The sequence below is a fragment of the Arachis stenosperma genome, chromosome 4 (genome assembly GCF_014773155.1).
Source record: "Arachis stenosperma cultivar V10309 chromosome 4, arast.V10309.gnm1.PFL2, whole genome shotgun sequence".
Lineage (NCBI taxonomy): Eukaryota > Viridiplantae > Streptophyta > Magnoliopsida > Fabales > Fabaceae > Arachis > Arachis stenosperma.
The window spans coordinates 84500978-84506421 of NC_080380.1; positions in this window are offsets into that span (position 1 = coordinate 84500978).

Here is a 5444-nt window from a genome sequence, read left to right on the forward strand (position 1 = left end):
TTTTCGGCTGCCATGTCTTCTTCTTTGAAAATTTCTGTTAGGTCCTCTACAGAGAGTTGTGCCTTAGCTTCTCTTAGCTTTCGCTTCAAGGTCCTTTCAAGTTCAGGGTCAGCTTCAACAAGAATACCTTTGTCTTTGTTCCTGCTCATATAAAAGAGAAGAGAACAAGAAAAATGTGGAATCCTCTATGTCACAGTATAGAGATTCCTTGAGGTGTCAGAAAAGAAAAAAATTAGAAGGAAGAGGTAGAAGAATTCGAACTTAATCAGATAGAGTTCGAATTGTGCATTGAGAAGGAGTGGTACTCCATAAATAGAAGGATGTGAGAAGAAGGGAAGAAAGTTTCGAAATTTAAGTGAAAGATTTTGAAAATATTTTGAAAAACTTTAATTGATTTTCGAAAACCAAGAGTGGGAAAGAAATCAAGTAATTTTTGAAAAAGATTTTGAAATTAGAATTTAAAAAGATATGATTGAAAACTATTTTGAAAAAGTTGTGGTTAAAAAGATTTGATTGAAAAGTTATGGTTTTAAAAAGATATGATTGAAAAGATATGATTTGAAAATAATTTAAAAAGATTTGATTTTAAAAATTAATGACTTGCCTAACAAGAAAAGATATGATTCAAACATTAAACCTTTCTCAACAGAAAAGGCAACATACTTGAATTGTTCAATCAAATCATTAATTGTTAGCAAGTATCTTTGAAAAAGGAAAGAAATTGATTTTGAAAAAGATTTGATTGAAAAGATATGATTTGAAAAAGAGTTGATTTTAAAAAACTTTGAAAACTTGAAAAAAAATCTGAATTAAAAGCAGAATCTTCCCTCTTGTGCCATCCTGGCGTTAAACGCCCAGAATGGTGCACATTCTGGCGTTTAACGCCCAATGCACTACCTTTTTGGGCGTTAAACGCCCAACCAGGCACCCTGGCTGGCGTTTAAACGCCAGTCTGTCCTTCTTCACTGGGCGTTTTGAACGCCCAACTTTTTCTGTGTAATTCCTCTGCTGCATGTTCTGAATCTTCAGTTCCCTGTACTATTGACTTGAAAATAGAACCAAGATCAAATAAATAATGCATGCAAGACACCAAACTTAAAATTAGACACTAGACTCAAACAAGAAACATAAAATATTTTTGGTTTTTATGATTTTGAAATTTTTTTGGATTTTTCGAAAATTATATGGAAATAGAAAATAAAGGTTTCAGAATTCTTAATTTGGATTCCAGGAATCATTGCAATGCTAGTCTAAGACTCCGGTCTAGGAATTAGACATGGCTTCACAGCCAGCCAAGCTTTCAAAGAAAGCTTCGGTCCAAAACACTAGACATGGCCAATGGCCAGCCAAGCCTTAGCAGATCATTGCTCCAATAGCAAGATTGATAGAAATCAACAAGCTCTTGTGATGATCAGTTGAAACCTCGGTCCAATAAGATTAGACATGGCTTCTCAGCCAGCCAGATTCCAACAGATCATCATGAAACTCTAGAATTCATTTTTAAAGAAATTCTGAAAAAAAAAATTACCTAATCTAAGCAACAAGATGAACCGTCAGTTGTCCACACACGAAAGAATCTCCGGCAACGGCGCCAAAAACTTGGTGCACGAAATTGTGATCATCAATGGCGCCATCAACATGGTACGCTCATTGCAATCTCAACTCTCTATCACAACTCCGCACAACTAACCAGCAAGTGCATTGGGTCGTCCAAGTAATAAACCTTACGCGAGTAAGGGTCGATCCCACGGAGATTGTTGGTATGAAGCAAGCTATGGTCACCTTGTAAATCTTAGTCAGGCAGACTCAAATGGGTATGGATGATATATGAATAAAACATAAAGATAAAGATAGAGATACTTATGCAATTCATTGGTGAGAACTTCAGATAAGCGAATGGAGATGCTTGGTCCCTTCCGTCTCTCTGCTTTCCTACTGTCTTCATCCAATCCTTCTTACTCCTTTCCATGGCAAGCTTATGCAAGGGTTTCACCATTGTCAGTGGCTACATCCCATCCTCTCAGTGGAAATGTTCAACGCACCCTGTCACGGCACGGCTATCCATCTGTCAGTTCTCAATCAGGCCAGAATAGAATCCAGTGATTCTTTTGCGTCTGTCACTAACGCCCCGCCCTCAGGAGTTTGAAGCACGTCACAGTCATTCAATCATTGAATCCTACTCAGAATACCACAGACAAGGTTAGACCTTCCGGATTCTCTTGAATGCCGCCATCAGTTCTTGCCTATACCACGAAGACTCTGATCTCACGGAATGGCTGGCTCGTTTGTCAGGCGAGCGCTCGGTTGTTAGGCGATCAACCATGCATCGTGTATCAGGAATCCAAGAGATATTCACCCAATCTAAGGTAGAACGGAGGTGGTTGTCAGTCACACGTTCATAGGTGAGAATGATGATGAGTGTCACGGATCATCACATTCATCAAGTTGAAGAACAAGTGATATCTTGGAACAAGAACAAGCGGAATTGAATAGAAGAACAATAGTAATTGCATTAATACTCGAGGTACAGCAGAGCTCCACACCTTAATCTATGGTGTGTAGAAACTCCACCGTTGAAAATACATAAGAACAAGGTCTAGGCATAGCCGTGAGGCCAGCCTCCCAAAGAGGGTTCAATCATAAAAACATGATCAAAAGATGATCTAGAGATCTAAAGTGATCAAAAGATGAAAATACAATAGTAAAAGGTCCTATTTATAGGGAACAAGTAGCTTAAGAATTACAAAGATGAGTAAATTACATAAAAATCCACTTCCGGGCCCACTTGGTGTGTGCTTGGGCTGAGCAATGAAGCATTTTTCGTGTAGAGACTCTTCTTGGAGTTAAACGCCAGCTTTTGTGCCAGTTTGGGCGTTTAACTCCCACTTTAGTGCCAGTTCCGGCGTTTAACGCTGGAAATTCTGAAGGTGACATTGAACGCCGGTTTGGGCTATCAAATCTTGGGCAAAGTATGGACTATCATATATTGCTGGAAAGCCCAGGATGTCTACTTTCCAATGCCGTTGAGAGCGCGCCAATTGGGCATCTGTAGCTCCAGAAAATCCACTTCGAGTGCAGGGAGGTCAGAATCCAACAGCATCTGTAGTCCTTTTCAGTCTCTGAATCAGATTTTTGCTCAGGTCCCTCAATTTCAGCCAGAAAATACCTGAAATCACAGAAAAACACACAAACTCATAGTAAAGTCCAGAAAAGTGAATTTTAACTAAAAACTAATAAAAATATACTAAAAACTAACTAAATCCTACTAAAAACATACTAAAAACAATGCCAAAAAGCGTACAAATTATCCGCTCATCAACCTGCATGCCACAAGCACATGGTTAGGGACAGCTTGGTTTAGCCGCTTAGGCCTGGAACTATTTCCTTAGACCCTCCTATCCACTGATGCTCAAAGCCTTGGATCCTTTTCACCCTTGCCTTTTGGTTTTAAGGGCTATTGGCTTTTTCTACTGCTCCTTCTTTTTTTTTTTTTGATTGGTTTTTCTTGCTTCAAGAATCAATTTCATGATTTTTTAGATCATCAATAATATTTTTCGTGTTCCTCATTCTTTCAGGAGCCAATATTCATCAAATTCAAAGTACAAGTTATGCACTGTTCAAGCATTCATTCAGAGAACAAAAAGTATTGCCACCACACATAGTTAATTATAATTTTTATTATTAAGAACTCGAAAAATATAGATTACTTCTTTATTCTAAAAAAAATCTACTATTTTATTCATGCCTGATGATGATGAGAAAAATAAATTATAGCTTAATTGGAAATAAAATCAAAATAGATATACTAATTACTACTACTATATATCTCCTAAGGTAAATTTCTATAATAACAATATCACTAAGTTAAAGCAGAAAACTTGGAACTCAGCAACCTGTTGTTTTGAGGAGTAGATGTTCCTCTAATCTGTGGGGTGCTTTTCAAGGATTAATTTTTGGCGCTTCAGCTCCCTTAGATCACGCCCTTGCTCTTCCTGTTCTTTAAGCAGTTTGCAAAGCATGCTACTTTGATTGTTCTGTTCTTCCTTTATTTGGTCCATAGCTTCTTGTAATTTGGAAATAGAAGCCTCAAGATGTCCCCAATATTCGAATTGAGGCAGTTCTGGGAGGGCTTCCTGTGCTCTCCTCTTGGCTGAATCATCTTGTTGCTGTTGTCTGACCATTGATATTCCAGTGATTGGCCTCTCAACTGGAATATACTCTGTTATTCCCATCTTCACTCCGGCATCTTTGCAGAGCATAGAAATTAAGCTTGGATAGGCCAATTTGGTGTCCTTGGAATTCCTGTTTGCTATTTTGTATAGCTCACATGAGATCAGTTGATGGACTTCTACTTCTTTTCCCAACATGATGCAGTGAATCATTACTGCTCTTTTAATGGTAACTTCAGAACGGTTGCTGGTGGGCAATATGGAACGCCCAATGAAATCTAGCCAGCCTCTGGCTACTGGTTTTAGATCTTCTCTTTTGAGTTGAATTGGGGTGCCAGTGGTGCTGGTGGTCCACCTGACTTCAGGGATGCATATATCCTCTAGAATCTTGTCTAGACCTTTATTTACCCGCATCATTCTCCTATTAAAGGAGTCTGGGTCATCTTTCAGTTGAGGAATCTTAAATATCTCCTTGATCTTGTCAGGATGGGTATGAACAATCTTTCCTCTGACTAAGGTCCGATGGTCATATAGAGCAGCTCCGATTATTCTTTGCTTGTCTGTTTGCCATAGATTAGCATAGAACTCCTGAACCATGTTCCTTCCCACTTTCGTTTCAGGATTGGCCAGAATTTCCCAATTCCTGTTTCGAATTTGCTCTTGGATCTCCGGATATTCATCTTCTTTCAGATCAAATTTGACTTTCGGGATCACTGATCTGTGACTCATTATTTTGTAGTAATGGTCTGAATGTTCTTTAGTTAAGAACTTTCCTTGATTCCAAAGTGGCTTTGGAGTACTCTCTTTCTTGCCTCTTGGGGTAGGTTGTTTTCCTTTAGGAGCCATGATCTTAATGAGTATGTTTTTGTGATCACGGATAACCACACCAAACTTAGAGCTTTGCTTGTCCTCAAGCAAAACAGAAGAAAGGAGAGGGATAGGAGGAGAGCAAGTGGTGCAAGGTGATGATGAGTGGGGCGCCGAACTCAATATATAGGGAGGGGGGTGGGAAATTTCGAAAATAAGAAAAGAATAAGATAGAAGATATGATTTAGAAAAGATAGATATTGTTCATACCCTGGCCGAGCTCCCCAAACTCGGCAAAGTTCATAGAAGGTCCGACCTCGTCCCAAGGCCCACGCCTGAGGTCGAACCTCGGACAATAAAGCTAAGAAGGCCCATCATAAGGAACGAAGCCCAAAACCTAAAAGGCCGAAAAGGCCTAGGAAAGGCGGTTCCGCAAAGATAGAGATAAAACTCCGAAAAAGATAAGAT